Source organism: Lepisma saccharinum, chromosome 22 (genome assembly GCF_977018435.1).
Source record: "Lepisma saccharinum chromosome 22, izLepSacc3.1, whole genome shotgun sequence".
Classification (NCBI taxonomy): Eukaryota; Metazoa; Arthropoda; class Insecta; order Zygentoma; family Lepismatidae; genus Lepisma; species Lepisma saccharinum.
The window spans coordinates 7,099,328-7,116,379 of record NC_139250.1 but is presented as its reverse complement, the minus strand read 5'-3'; the positions used below and the strand labels follow the sequence as shown (position 1 = coordinate 7,116,379).

General features: G+C 39.8%; 1 protein-coding gene across 3 annotated transcripts in view; it reads right to left on the bottom strand.

The window, feature by feature from the left end:
- The window catches only part of LOC146005011 (serine-enriched protein), a 197,245-nt gene that overhangs the window by 62,350 nt on the left and 117,843 nt on the right, over positions 1–17,052 (bottom strand). The window lies entirely within an intron of this gene.

Below are 17,052 nucleotides of genomic sequence, written 5' to 3'. Positions count from 1 at the left end.
AGGTAGTGTGACTATTCGTTATGATTTAGTCCAGAGTGTCTGTGTGTACACCATCGTTTTCAGAACAGAGTATGATTCTCCGCCATGTACGATGGGAAATTCTCCTCAACATTGCTGGCGTGATGGTTTAAATATAGATCCTGCAAGAATAAGAAACAACAATTCATTAACATCTATGTAATACATAGGGGGTAATGGGACTTTGTGATCACTCATATAGGCCTATGATGACCTTGGTGAAAAGATTCAAGAATATTACCAAAATGAAAGAAGTGACAAAATATGACGAAACAATACACCGAATATTGCGAAAAATGACGGGAAAATGCCAAAAATCGGGGAGAATGACCTAAAACCTGAAAATTGGCAAAAAATGCAAAAAAATGTACTTTAAAATCACCTTTTTTGGGTTCTAGACGAAGTGTAATATTGTGTATATTTAATGAGCATCGTGTCAGAGATGTCAGAAAAAAGATGACATTTCATGAACTTCCGCTCCCTAGTCGTAACTAAACTTCTACTGTACCCCATCCCATAGGCTTTCTCCTAATAGTGGCTTTTGTTGGAGAATTTTTGATATGTTGGAGGCCTGTATCTACAAGAGAGCAAAATCGCATTCGAGCTGCATGTGGAAAGATTGTAAACAAATAAACATTAGAATCCTATGTTTATTATTTTATTGGGTGTTCCTACGTTTAAAATCTTGATGCTTAGTTACAAAAATTACAGTGTGAAACATGTATGCTACGAAATATATAAAAAACCTTTAATCTTCATATATTTTTGCAGAGTTATTGAAAAAATTAAGAACAAAAACAAGAACACTTTTAGGGTTTTGTTGTAAATCCTCAGAGTTTGTAGTAAGAAGGATGTGCCTGCATAACCTGACAGTTTCTTGATGTCTGGTTGTGCACTTGTAATTTTCAAACGGAGATTCGGCTCCAAATTTAATCTATTTCGGTACAGTTCCCAGTCGTGCTCGTCACGTTCTTGCACTTTAACAAATGTTTATGGGTTTTTGAGTTTAAGAATGAAATGGGCAGAGATTTGGAACGAGTATTTTATATCAAAAACATGTGAAACGAAGGGTGTCAGTGACAAAAACAGCCTTATTTTCCTGTTGAGTGTTAAAGCTATGAAGTCTGCTGTACACACCTGCAGCAAAAATGTTGTCGTGTAGCTATTCTCGACGTTTCTCTTCCGAGCTGATCGCGTACCCCCTTCAAGTCGTTCATGTACCCCTGGGGGTACGCGTACCACAGTTTGATTACCACTGACTTAGATACAACGTTTTAGTCCAGCTGGTTCAGCTCTTCCATGTGGTGAAATATTTATTTATTTATTTTACAGTTTGAGAAGAAACTCGATAACATGAAATACGGTTATGGCACACGCCCTCAACACCGCCCACTAAATCTTCACAAAGGTCTAATTTATGGTTACTAAGGCGCCAAATTTACCCTTAGAGCATCTACAAAGGACATTACACCTCCCCCCTCCTTAGATGTAGAATTGTGGACGAACTTCTGCTACACGTTTAAAACACGTGCACACAAACCAAAGCATTTACACTGGCATCGAAGGGCGAACTAGACCTGCGTGCAAAGAAATAAACCCACCTGCAGTGATGTGCCGTAGACTATAAGTTTACGTCTACATGCGTTGTCTACACGTAGATTACATAGGGTTGTAGTTTACGCAGACTACGTAGACAATCTAAAGTGCATTAAAATTAATTTTCAAGGGTTTCATGAAAGGAAAGTGACATTTTCAACTATATTGGTTCCTAACGAAATGAAAAGAATCCTATTTACAACAAAATTTCTCTTCTCTTCTATCATCACCTATGGAAGAAGATAAATAGTATGCAAAAAACAACAACAGATGGCAGTCGTGAGGCAAGAGTGGTCTTTTCCCCATAAAACACTAGAATATTTCCTATATTAGGTTTCTTCCTAGGTGAGAAATTGTTCGAATTTGGAAGAAAGAGCATGGAAAGTTCTCTTCACACATCAGCAACTGATACGCAGTATAATTTTCTTTTAATTCCACGGCGCACTTTGCTAAGTTATCACCTTTCGCCATGTTGTTTACATAGATTAAGTTATTTATGTGTATAAAATAGTCTACGTGTAGAATGTAGACTATCGTTGTTTACGCGCAGACGCACATCACTGCCCACCTCACACTTTTGACATAAAATGTTATTAAATTTATTAACATCATACGTATTTATTACTGAACTTTATCTACATATAAGTAGTATTAGACGCTTCCATTTGGATAAACATTTTATGTGCCTCCAAACAGTTGACATTTTATGTCAAAAGTGAGAGGTGGGTCTATTTCTTTGCACGCAAGTGTAGTACAGTCGAGTAGTTCAAAGATTTAGAAACAAGGATCTTTCCTTGGATGATTAACAGATTCTCTATCAACAATTATTCTTGAGCAGTGGCGGCGATTGGACTCCAAAATAGAGGGGGGCAAGGACAGTTTACTTTCCATTGGTAAATAAGGTTTAGCATAGAACAGACTAAAGTGGCAAAAAGTAGGGGGGAACTGACCCCACGCCCCCCCGATCGCCGCCATTGTTCTTGTGAAATAAGTTTTCTTGGCATTATGTTTTAAACGCTTTATTTGTTTAAACATGTTTTTGTGCTAGATTAAAACACTGTTTAAAATATTTAAAACATGTTTAAAACAAAAAACTGTTTTATCTCTTTTAAAAAAAAACACAAATTGTGTCAATTCTGTACAGGGTACACTACACTAACTGCATGTTCTATATCAGTACTCTATCGGCAGACGGAAAATTTACATTTTTGCATATTCTGGGAACAAAATAAAGTCACGAAGGTCTGGTCAGATGCATAATAAGCCTTGTACAGCCAACGGCAAAGATAATACAGCAGTAGGCAAGTTGCCTATAGCTATTTTCATTATTTCTTGTTTCACAGCCTGTGTTGTTTAAAGGAATGGAATTCGGTTGATTCGAAGCAGGCGTTGGCTTCTACTTACTGATATTTTACTTCAATTCATTATCATCAAAGTGTGGGAAACACACCGAATGAAAATGCTGATGTACAGTCACCATCAATAAACATGGGACTCATGAAATACTCGCTTCCCTGGAAGGAGATATGTGTGTTGCCTAACTCTACAGGATAAGTGGATGTTAATAGCAAATTTTCAATGGCAACTTCTACCATCGCCGTACAGTTAGGCAACACACACACACAACGCCTTGCAAGGAAGCGAGTAATTCAGGATATAGGTGTCCCAGTTGTATTGCCGCTGACTGTACAACTAGCCTACTGTTTCTTTTGCCGTTGGGCGTTTGGTGAACGTTATATTTCCATCGCTCTTAACATAAAGTCCACTTTATGTACAGACAATTTAAAGTGGGATCCATATCCATTGGACGTTCATGGGATATCCATAACTGGATATCTAAAACTCACCCAATTCTGTGTATCCAATTCAGAGCTAGATCTTGTCCAAAACTGGATCTTATAATGGATATAAAACAGGTTGTGTTTCAGATATTAGAAAATAAACATAGATATTTTCTCATACTTTATCGTGCAATGTGCCTCTACCGGGTATCGAATGCAGGACCCCTTGATTACAAATCTCTGAACGTTGGGATTTTTAAAAAAAAATCTCGTACCGATCCTGTTCTGCACATTTCAACAAAATTGAAACAAATGAACATCTTTTGTGAAGGGCATATTTATTGCTATTCCGGCCAATTTCACAGCTTGCAGACGGGATGGCCACTGTAAAGATGACAATTCGCAATTTACGGAAACCCATCGGGCGGGATTTTCAAGTGAAAAAAAATCTTCTCCCTTTCGGTCCATTGTCAGTTCACCCGTAAATCACTCCACGAGCCAATAGATCAATCTTCATCAGTCACCCCCCTCTCCCCCCTTGTCCTCCGCCGCTAAAAGCACGGAGGGTGGAAGCGTCGCGAAATTGGCAATACAGGGGGCAATTCATTACCCGCCGAGAGTCATCAATTCTTACGGGACGGGGTAAGTAACCCCTCTCCGCCGGGGGAAGATGTTCCGAGCAGGTTAACCGCAACTGCGTCACTGCAAAGCGGAAAGGTGAGAGGTTTTGGAGGAGTCTGGCAAACGCATCGACGGATTCGACAGGAGGGAAAACAAATGAAACACGTACGATTCTCCGATGTCGTTAGCGCCCCCTGTCGTGGCGCTGTTGAAAAATGAGGTTACAAGTGGAGCGAGAGGATCTACGTGTCTCTGCAGGTCGAAACAGCATTGGGATGCTTTTACGACGGAAAGCAAGTGCAACCGACCTCTGTGGAAACGGTTAGAATCGCAGCCTGGGCATCATTGATCTTTGCGAGTGTTCTTAGTCATCATCACTCATCCTCATCGTCGCGATTACCCATAAGTGGCCGAAAAGCGACGCTAAATAACAAAAATTAAATCAAATCAACAAATTTAGTAGTATCATTTCTCTTGTAGTTTCAGATTCTTGCAAGCACAAGAAACATTTTTTTATGACATATTGGGAGAACACACGCTCCCTTCATCAGGCATTTAGTCTTACTTTATCAATGTTACAGTTACAACAATGTAGTCAATTTAGCAAAAGTAAAAAAGAAACAGTTACACAATGAATCCAGTCAATAATGTGACATTTTTGAAACAACAATTGTGAAACAAGCATTAAAAAAATAATTAATATTTACAACTCTTGAAATGAGACACACTCATTTGAAGGGTCAGGGGAAAAAATAGGTAAATCAATTTTCTGTCGTAACCAAAATTGTGGTTTTATTTCCTGCCATGTGGATGCTGTACTATACTTTACAACATGATTTCTTTCGTTTCATACATTTGACACTTTCATTCTTCAAAGCATGTGGTTTTTGTACCTTTTCATTTACATGTCCAGTAACGCTTTCCAATTAAAATTTCATTTTATTGTGTTTCACGTACGTTGACTTGCCTGTTTTTTTTCCCTGAGCCTTCATTTTAACGTTTGGTAAAATGAATTAGAAAAGTTTCCAGTTTCACCAAAAATAATTACACTAAGCAATAGAAAATTCTAATTAAGAGCAATCGAATACAATCGGTCGAACTGCACCTTAAACAAAAATCCTGCAGGAAAACGAAGGTTTTGAACCCGCAACCTCCTGGGTACCGGTCCAGACCACCTTGCGGTTTTTGGAGACAGTGATTCTGGCAGGCTTTTACTGTAGGAAAAGCCCGCCAGTTACGATTTCGAAAGACGGCATCAGCGTCTCAGATGCCTCCCTCCATGCACCGTGCGTGTAAATCTCCCTGTCCTGAAAACAGGGAGGGTGTTGGACATTCGCATCCGCGCCGGGGGTGCAGGGGAAAAAGCCCCCGGGGGAAATCTGTCGGATGCGAGTGTCCGGGAGTGGAGACGCGCCCAGCTCTTGGGAAATCTGCATGCAGCGACGGAGGAACGGAGCATGGGACGGCACTTAGCGCCGTCGCTCCGTCGTCCGGATGAATTATGGATCAAAGAGCAGAAGCTTGACAGCGCCGCGAGGGAAGGGTTAAATGCGAGATGATGTATTCCGAAGGGCTTGGAGGAGACCGTCAACCGCCCATGAACATAAGATATCGCCCTTTGGATGGTCGATGGTGGAGTTACCACTGAGCGACGTCTAGCTATATATATACACCGTATGTATATATATATATATATATATATATATATATATATATATATAGTATGTATGCATGTATCAGTGGCTATACTGAGTCCAAGATCTGGGCTATCTCACTATGTCACGTGGTCCTAGGCTATGAATAGAAATAAGTTTACCAACTCCTAAGAAATCAGGTTGCCAACTCATAAGAAATCAGGTTGCCAACTCATAGAAATTCAGATTGCCAACTCATAAGTAATCAGGTTGCCAACTCATAGGAAATCAGGTTGCCAACTCAGAGGAAATCAGGTTGCCAACTCATAAGTAATCAGGTTGCCAACTCATAGAAAATCAGGTTGCCAACTCAGAGGAAATCAGGTTGCCAACTCATAAGTAATCAGGTTGGCAACTTATAAGTAATCAGGTTGCCAACTCATAGAAAATCAGATTGCCAACTCATAAGTAATCAGGTTGCCAACTCATAGGAAATCAGGTTGCCAACTCATAGAAAATCAGGTTGCCAACTCATAGGAAATCAGGTTGCCAACTCATAAGTAATCAGGTTGCCACCTCACAGAAAATCAGGTTGCCAACTCATAGAAAATCAGGTTACCAACTCATAGAAAATCAGTTTGCCAACTCATAAGTAATCAGGTTGCCAACTCATAGGAAATCAGGTTGCCAACTCATAGAAAATCAGGTTGCCAACTCATAAGTAATCAGGTTGCCAACTCATAGGAAATCAGGTTGCCAACTCATAGGAAATCAGGTTGCCAACTCATAGGAAATCAGGTTGCCAACTTATAAGTAATCAGGTTGCCAACTCATAGGAAATCAGGTTGCCAACTCATAGGAAATCAGGTTGCCAACTCATAGCAAATCAGATTGCCAACTCATAAGTAATCAGGTTGCCAACTCATAGGAAATCAGGTTGCCAACTCAGAGGAAATCAGGTTGCCAACTCATAAGAAATCAGGTTGCCAACTCCAGAATCAGCACCATCATCTCGCTGATATGAATAAGATTATTTACAATTTCTGATCGATTTTCCTCCTGTATTTTATTCTCTAGACTTCAGGCTTCGCAGATAGCCTAGCTAGCCTAGAATATACGCCCCTGATATATATATACATTGTATATATACACAGTGCTTTTTTTTCTGATAATATAGGTTCTGTCACTTTTCAAGATGGGCCGACCTCCGTGCCTGGGTGGTTAGCACATCGCGCTACGACGCCAGGGGTCCCGGGTTCGAATCCCGGCGTGGGCATGGATGTTTGTGAGAATCCATTCATCAATTTCATCACATCATCGGTCATCCCCATCTTCGCAAATTAGCCAAACAGTGGCACAAAAGCGAAGTAAAATAAAGCAATTCAATCAACTATTCAAGCTGGTTTCTTCTTATGTTAATAATGGTAATAATAACAACCACTCAAGATATTGTTAGTATGTTCATTCGTAGTGATAATGGGTTTTAGAAACAGATGCAAGGAGCTTCAAAACAAGGCCAAGACCTAACTTGTAGTTGTTTTACAAAATTGATAGGAACTGTTTATTGGCTGATTAAAAAGATCTGAAAATTAAGAATTGTACTTAAAATCTTTCTATTTGCACCGTATTTAAATTTCAACACAATCTAACCAAAAGTTGTTTTTTTTTATTTATGGAATTTCAAATGGAGTGGTTGTTTGCAAAAGTAAAAAAACGGCACTTTTTTTTTGTTCTGGCGACGATAAATAACCGAAGGCAAAAATTCGTTACGATAGCTTAAAGCAGAATTCAATAAGCTAAATTTTGATGAACTTGTTGTTAGGTAGGTCTACTGGTTACTTTATAATTAGAGTCCAAACTTGAGTATGCATAATTTTTAATCCAACAGTAGACAATGTGTAATGCTCCTTTCAATATCCGTGAAGTTCCCGCACCCCTGAACTAAATGCATCATATCGATTGATGCACCAGAATGCATCGACCGATCCACTAAAGTGTGTTATATGGCTTCTTCAAAGAATCAGATTCACTTTTGATGCATTTGGGTGCATTTTTGTATGTCGTGAAAGAAACACCAAAGTGCATCATTTGATTCAAGTGAGGATTTTTTTCAGTCGAGATGCACTTCAATGCATCAGTTCATGCGTTTTGATGCACCTTCCTGCATCTTTTTCGATGATGCACTTAAAACGTTTCGTCTGTAGCTCAAACCAAACGTTTAAGTGCATCATCCAAAAAGATACAGAAAGGTGCATTGAAATGCATCTCGACTGAAAGGAATCCTCACTTGAATCAAATGATGCACTTTGGTGTTTCTTTCACGACATACAAAAATGCACCCAAATGCATCAAAAGTGAATCTGATTCTTTGAAGAAGCCATATAACACACTTTAGTGCATCGGTCGATGCATTCCGGTGCATCAATTGATATGATGCATTTAGTTTTCTGTGTGTACTTGCATGCATTCTCTTGCGACACACGCGCTTCTCACTTTCTCTCTGCGTGTTTTTCTCACGTTCCTTCTCAGCATCTGTCCGAGAAACACGCCCTTTCTCTTTCCCTATCTGCATCTTCCCTTCCCTCTCACACACTCTCGCAGTGGCGTTACGACAGATTAATGGCAACATGGAAATATTCCGTTTCTCTCTCTCTATCCGAGATACCCGAGGTCCCTGAAGCAAACACTACGTCACCCTAATTACTCCGGTTTGATTCATCGGCTGCTCACTTGCGGAGGAAAGCAAAGCCGCATTCCCTCGGGACTCTCCGAACAGCTTGTCTCGCAGAGTCCCTGATGTGAAAATAACGATTGCTCACTTCCCAGAACAATTACTTAGTTCCGTCTAACGCAGGAGTAATGCTCATTCGCAGACAATGCTGAGGAAAACAAGTCAAAAGAAGGGAGAAATAGGTTCCGAAAGCGTCAACACTGCTTAACCCTGTTTATGATGTAATCCAGCTTTGTGGGAAATATACTTATACACAGAGGCGTCTCGTGAACGCATGCGGTGCATGCTGGGCATGCGTCAAGTGTGGGAAAAAGGACAGCTTGCTCTGCGACGACATTCATGAGCATTTCTACATTCTAATTTCTTCATATAGGAGAAGTATTTATTTTACATGAGAGCGCTCAACTAAGCTTATATTACATTTCTTGGATCTGAAGTGAAAGAAAGTAATAATTATTTTCCCACAATTGACGCACTTCAGATCCAAGAAATGTAATATAAGCTTGGTTCAGAGCTCTCGCTCCTATATGAAGAAATTAGAATGTAGAAATGCTCATTAATGTCGTCGCAGAGCAAGTTGTCCTTTTGCTCACAATTGACACATGCACAGCATGCGTTCACGAGACACCTCTGCTTAAACACTTTATGGATCATTTATTTACTCATTCATATTTCCTATGGTAAAGAATCCTTCCAACCTCCTAACTATGATTTAAATTTACATTACACATCTTATGTATTCAAAATTACATATCAGAGCACAAACATTGTCTTCGGAAGAGACATGAAATTTTAAAGAAGTTACTGCCTTTAACGTACATCAATTTTCTCCTTTTAAAACTTTAAATTAGAGAGAATCGATGTACGTTAACAATCTCCAAAAATACATTTCTAACGAGAGATGTAATTTATCTTTCTTGTGAAGGCAGAAAGAGAAAGAGAAGCACGCGCGCGCGCACACACACACACACACACAGATAGAGAGAAGAAAGGGCAAAGAAAGAGTGAAGATTGATTGATTATATTGGTTCATTTTACTTCGCTTTTCTTCCACTTTTGGCTAATCGAGACGATGAGGATGAGTCATGATATGATGAAATTGATGAAGGGACACTCGCAAAGAACACACATACCCAAGCTGGTTTCGAACCCGGGACCCCTGGCATCGTAGGCCGCTGTTCCGCCACGGAGGTCGGCCAAGAGATAGAGAGAGAGCGAAATAAAATCACAGCGAGAGAGAGAGAGAAAGAGAGATTGAGTATGCATGGGAAAGAGAAAACACATACGGTGGAGAGGGAGAGGAAGAAAGAGAGAGATAGAGAAGATGCGAGAGAGGGAAGGACGGGAAGGGGAAGACAGGGAGAGGAAGAGAGATGGAGAAACAGAAAGGGACAGAAATACGGGGGAAAGAGGGACAGAGATATACGTGGAGAAACAGCAAAATACAGAAATGCAGGAGAAAGAGAGAGTGTGTGTGTGTGTGTGTGTGTGTGTGTGAGAGAGAGAGAGAGAAAGTCTCGAGTTGTATTGAGAGAGAACTTCTAATATACACTTCGAACCGTGGAACTCAGATCGAATTTCGAACACCATTACCTTATTGCTTACCTTCCACAAAGCGCTGGGATATCACACAAGCAGTCAGTATGAAACCCGAAATCAATTATTACCAAAAAGGAAACAAAAATATCGGGTCAAAAGAAACTCACACAATAGGCTGAAAAATAGATGAAAAAATAACCCGAAAAAAAACCTATCGAACTGAAATAACAAGCAGAGGAGAAATTTCTGCAGGAAACATTGCAAACTGAAACAAAAGAAATCGACGAAGAACAGAAGCATAAAATACAGGGATAACCATCGAAGATAACGCCAAGACAATGGAAGAAATCAGAACAAAGAATCTTAGGAATGAATAAAAACAGGTAACACACAACATCGGTGTAAAAGAAAATAGAAAGAAAAGGAAGGGGGGTTCACAAATCACGTGGTTTCTTTCCGCAGAATCCTAGCAACGGCAAACAATGCCGAGAAAAAGAAAAAGAGGAAAACAAAAGTTTTCAAAGAAAGTAAAACTGAAAGGGGGAGAGAAAAAAGTGTGAAGAAAAGGTTTAAATACAAATGAGTTTCGCGGAGCAGATGAGAGGGATGGAAAAAAAAGCAACTATGAGATGAAACCCCATAATCCAACAGCAACTTCTTCTGGCCGTATATACGAGTCCCATGCGGGCTATTCAAAGGTACTCGGCGTCGCCACGGAGGGATGTCATTACAGTTATTATTGCGCAAAGACGACGGAGGATTGGGAAGTCTAAGATGCAAAAGGGGACAAGGACGAGGAAGGCAAGGGGGCTACATTAAAGAAAGAGACGAGACAGAAAATATTGTTTCCATCGAAGCTCGACGGGAGCATGCATTATTCAGCAGAGCTATTTCAAGGTTGCCGCTTTATTTACCAACTAAGGCTTGTTCGGGAGACCTTCTTATTAAGGATCCTCTCTCTCTCGGATGAGATGGAGGCTCGGGTAAATATTGGTCCATAATTCAGCATCGGGAAACATGTCGGCAAAAAGAGTGTCTTCGGTGAGGGCGGATCAAAGAGTTCCCGATCTGATTCTCTCTCAAGTGCGAGTTCAACGACGTAACGATCTTCGATGGATCGATCTGATTGCTTCGAGACGGCGTTTCTCACGCTGCAGCAATGAGGGGGATAAGATGGAGCTGTGACCGTGGCACCTGATTGAGATTCGTGCTTATGTGGGTTCGAAATGCCAAATTTGCAATTTAAACTTCTCTGAATGTTAAACCTGGCATAACTGCCACCATTATACAGGGTGACCTGTAATTAGATGTATTCCCTGACAGGGGTTAAAGTAGAGGCAATTTGCAATAAATTTGACCATTTTCAAGATAATCGAATTTCTATTTTTTTTTTAAATGACAATTTTCCACATAATAATACGAATTGAGAAAAACAGCTCATTGTATGGCACATATTTCAGCGTTTTCTGATAGCTAACAAATAAGTGGTTCGTTGAAACAAGTTTGTCCCAAATGAGAGTTAGTTTACAAGACACCGGTAAACTCGCAAGAAGAGCTCAGGGAGAGGATCTTAACAGCTGGTCAACACATCAAGGACACCATCGCACCACGAGTTAAGGGAACAAATGTCCGTAAAAACCTCCGTGCCTGCATTTGTAACGGAGGTGCCCACTTTGAGCAAGACGTGTAATGTTCTTTAATTTGTAAGCCAATAGTGTAATATTACTCATGAATGACGTATTGAGACTCAATAGACAGGTGACTCAGGAAGGTTATGCCATTGGCTGGGCTTCTGCGCTGGGCGAGCGAGAGGTCTAGCGTGGCAGATCCTTGCCGACTGAGAGAGACTTTGGACGGACTGGACACAGGCTGAACAGGCTGAGTATACTGCATTACCGTCTATCAACCTTTTGGGGCCTGCATGGCCGGGTGTAATTTACCTAATGATAATAGAGTTATTTTGAGTTCTTAAAAGTGCAAGAAAAGGAATCTGTCTTTGTTTTATTTTTTTTAGGTGGATTGCTCCGGATCGTGTTGGCTGTGGGGGTTTTGGGCGGGGCTGCGGTTGGCTCAGACTCGTGTATCCGTTACTGATTGACTGGTGACAATCAAATGGGACGAACTGTACTATTTTAACTGGGCGTTTATCCATAGAAATTACTGTTGAGTTAACTAAATTTGGAAAGTATAAGTAATAATATTATTTGTGATAAAGAATATGTGTTAAAGAATATTAAGTTTAAATTGTATAATTTAAGTACCTAATATATGATCATTACGTTCCACTGCGCCGATAAGACAATCCTCGTCTCACTTCTGTAGTATAAAAGGGGAAACAAGAGACGTAGAGGATTATAAATTGTATTGTTCATTGATTCCATTCACATGAAGATGAATGAAGTTTTATTTCTTGTACACAAATGTGAATGTTAGCAACATTTGTACCTTGTTGGATAGCAGATGACACAAGGAAGTAATTTAAGTAATTTGTACGCTTCGTGTCATACCATTTTTGTTATTAATACGTTGCCTAGTAAACTAAGAGTGTATTTTTTTATCACCACTTGTAAGTTTAGACCCACCCGTTACTTACATGTGATTATTATTTGGGACAAACTTTTTTCCAACCAACCACTTATTTGTTAGTTATCAGAAAACGCTAAAATATGTGCCATACAATGAGTTGTTTTTTCTCAATTCGTATTTTTATGTGGGAAATTGTCATTTAGAAAAAAACAATAGAAATTCGATTATCTCGAAAACTACTAATTTTCGGACGGGATATCATATAAAAATTAAAAAAAAAAAAGTAAAGTGTTCCCCTGTGCATAGCACCACGCCATGAAGGCGTATAGGGGGTGTGGGGGTAACGCCCCACACTTTCTTGATCCGGTCGTGACTGGGGCTGATGTGATCAGCATCACGCCCCTGACCGCCTTTACCCCGCAGGGTTTCCCCCAGGTACCCATGTTATTCGACGCTGGGTAGGCGCCGGGGCCGCTTCCACCGTTAGAAAAGTTCCCGGATTTGAACCGGCCGGGGATCGAACCCGGGACCTTGATCATGGTAGTCAGACGCGTTACCGACTGAGCCATACGGTCAAATTTATTGCAAATTGCCTCTACTTTAACCCCTTTCAGGGAATACATCTAATTACAGGTTAGTCACCCTGTATATGTGAACAGGTTCCCTGCGGTTTGAGTTCTGGAGAAGATGCTGAAGATTAAAGTCGCTGAAGATGAGACTCGAGAACGTGTACGAACGTCTTCATAGATAAAGTTACTTGTCATTTCCATATTCAGTTACAAGTGTAAATAAAATCCTCCAGCTTCTTGTCTCTAAGCTGGTATAGAACTCAAGATTTCCTTCATTCTTCCGATATTCCAATCTTCCTCCATTCTTCTCACATTCTACAAACTTCTCCATCTTCCTATGTTCAATTCAATTCAATTTTCCTTTATTAAAGGGCGAGGTTCAGCCTGCGGCTGTTCTACCACCTAACCCCGATGGATGCATATACATACTAAATACATTCTACATATTAAATGTTTGTACAATAACAAACAAAGAAGAAGGAGAGAAACATAAAGAAGGCACAAAAAGAACACATACAAAATTGAGAACAATGGCTGGTCTACACACTAAAAATAATAATAATAATAAAAAGATTGAAAACAAATACAAAAGGATACACAAATTAATTGACACAATTGTGCTTGGTGTGATATGGTTAAGAATAATACAAATTAATATTAATGTCATGTGTGAAAACATATAAATGTTCTTAATATGCGAGAAAGGACAAAATATCGCTAAGGGTTGGCAACATGTAAGGGGAAAAGTAAACAAGCAAAATGAAGATGAAAATACTTGTTATTAGGAAGTTGGTTCAGAAATGCGAGCTATTATTCGTGAGTGCTGGAACACAGATATTGTTCATTTAACAATAGAGTTTTTAGTTTGTCTTTGAAGTTGTTGCGATTAGTGAGGGAAGGAGGAAGTTCATTCCACGCTCTTGCAGCTGAATACGTTAATGTTGATTCGAAAAGCACGTGCTTTGGAAGTTCAAGTTTCGATTTTCCCCTTGTTTTGTAATCGTGTATTTCCCTTCTGAATTTTAATTTCTGGAATAGGTTTCTAGGTGTTTTGGTTTGTAAAAGATTATGAATAAAACAACACAGATGCAATTTTCGGCGTCTGGTCATGTTCAACATTTTGTTTGCGTTTAGGGTTGGGAGGATATTATCGTATTTTCTTATATGGTACACGAAACGGAAACATGAATTTTGGACTTTCTGGATTTTGGTTTTGTTTCGAACGGATAGATTTGGTCCGAAAATTACGTCGCAGTAGCCCAGTAAAGGAAAGATAAGTGATTGGACTAGTCTCATTTTACCACCACTCCTATCTTTCAGTATTGTAATCCTGGTCTAGTCTCCAAACACATACACTCTTCCCCATCTTGCTCTCTCGTTCAATTTTGTTACAGTTCTATCTTCCATTTCTCAAACTCTCCACTCTTCTCCATCCATGATTCACCACTGTTTTATTTCTGGTGTCTTCCTGCCCTTCCATCTTTTCAAACTCACTCCTCTTCTCCACCGTGTTCTGTTGATCTACCATTCTTCTCTTCCTGCTTTGGTCTAGCTCTGCTCCCTACTTCTGATAGTCTGCAAGATTCTCCATCTTCCTCTGTAGTTCCACCACTCTTCTCTCTACCTGATGTGCTCCAGTTCTGCCATCTACTGATTTTCTCCACCTTGCTCTGTTCCACCATTATGTTCTTTATGATTTGTCCCAGTTACGTTCTCTACTTCTGAAATACTCCCAATTTTACTCATCTTCTTCTTTTGTGTCGACAATCTTCTCTCATTGGTGTCCCAATCATGCCATCTACTCAAGCCCTCCATTTTTCTCCAACTTGTTCTGTTGTTCTACCATTTCTCCCTCTCAGCTTTGTTCAATTTTGGTCTCCAACCTTCCCCAACTTCCTCCGTTGTTCCACTACTTTGTTCCAGTTCTGCTCTCTACTTCTGAAACTCGACACTTTTCTCCATCTTCCTCTATTGTTCCTCAACTTTCTTTACTATGTTCCAATCCTGTCCTCCTTTTCTCATACTCTCCACTACTAGATCTTTCCGCCTGCCCGTTCGTCTTTTCTTTGGCCTTTTACCGACTCCTTGTTGCTTCATTGGAAGTTTCTGTGAGCTCGTCTCCTTCATATGTGCGAACCATCACACACATGACTTGTCTTCGTATTCTGTCCAGCAACTTCAATGCTCCCATTCTCAGCAGAAATTCCTAATTCCTTCTTATCTTTCCTAAACGGACCTCGCGAGTGTTGAAATATGGGGCCTGGATAGCAGCACCACCCTTTACTGGACAATAGAGAAGATGTAAGACACACTGACACCAGTGCTTTCACCTGGGACTGCACTGTTCATAGAATTTACCGCTTGGGGACAAGCACAAGCAACCGCTCAAATGATTGAGCTACCCCAGCGTGTGGCAACACCAGCACCACTTGGTGGCTTTCTCCATAGCAACCGATCATTCCACCCCTCCGCTGCTGAGCGACGAAATAACGACCTCGTAATTTCATCTTTGAACAAGACGAAGAGGTGAGTCTAGATGTCTCAACTGTAACAGTGCTTTCAAGGTGTCTGTCTCTATTGGTTTCCACTTCAAAGGGAAATTGGTCAAAACACATTTCAGACTGTTGGCCATTAGTGCTACATGATATGCTTGATTACCTTTTAGCATGCTGTATTCATGAAGAGATAATTGCGTCTTATGCTTCTGATATAACCCGACCGTAACGATGGAATGGCTCAGCTTCATCTCCATTGCTTTATATCTATCTTCTACTCTTTTCTGTCCTTGTTTGTGTATATGTCGACGTAGACACATTAAAGTTAACAAACATAAAATCAGCATCTCGAGTTAGTTCTGGAAATGAGACTCCAACATTAAGAACCATCCGACAAGTTGGAATAAGAAGAAGTAGCCGAATCAGACAAAAGAAGATCCCATCGTCAAAACAGAAGACCGAAGAAAACGGACAGACTCAAAATGAACCAAGATACTATGAGGAGGGCCCAACCGCCTTGAATCGAAGGAAGTTCCATATAAAATCCTTAAGAGGCAGTGCAAGTTCGAAGAACTAGTGACTTGCAAAGTCGTATGGGTAATTGGTGGAAACTAATTATCGACTGTGAGGACATTGACGTTCCTGTGAAACTGATTGATAGTGTGGAATTAAGTGTGGTTCTATGAAGATTTGACTATGTATGGAAGCGAAGTGAATAATGGAAATTTGGGAACTGGTATAGTGTGAACTTTGATATGATGAGAATCATTAAGAAGAATGAAGAAGATGACCACAACCTTATGGAATGAAGAAGAAGCCGTTGGAACGTCCTTCTCTTCTGGAAGTCCATTTCATTTGATTCTTTTATGAGGCTCAAGATCTAAGGACTTATAATTTGGTATGTTCTAATTATTCATTATATATAAAAATTTTATCTTTCATTACTTATTCATTATTTATTCTTAATGAAGAAGATAGCCTAAATCCCTTGAAAGCAAAATAAGAAGAAGCCTTTGGAACGTCCTACTTCTGGAAGATCAGAAGCTTGCAACTCCTGTTCCTTTGGGAGGCTTAAGGTCTAAGGACCTATATTACTCAATAAATTTACTAGATAATATCATATATTTCAAGTTAGTATTTTATTATATTTATCATTATAAATTTCCGTAAGATTTTCAAGCTGAATATCAGCACCAAACAAATCCTTAACATATACAAGTCAATTTAGAAATTTTGGAAACACTGGACAAACATACATATATGATTTTGTTTGTTATATTTTATATTCATATTCTGTATATACTTTTCTTTTATTATATTTATTCCTCAAGTACAATAATCTTAGAAAACACAAACATATATGTACACACACCTTGGTTTTATTAATAGGCACCAAGGTTTGAGACTTCTCCCTACAAATACTTGAATCCTCTTCCATATTCCAATCCTAAACGGGACATTACCGCTCTTGGCGAAATAACATCTATAAGCAATCTACGCAAAAGTATACCAAGAGAAAGGTTTGCGTAGTGTGAGTGGCGA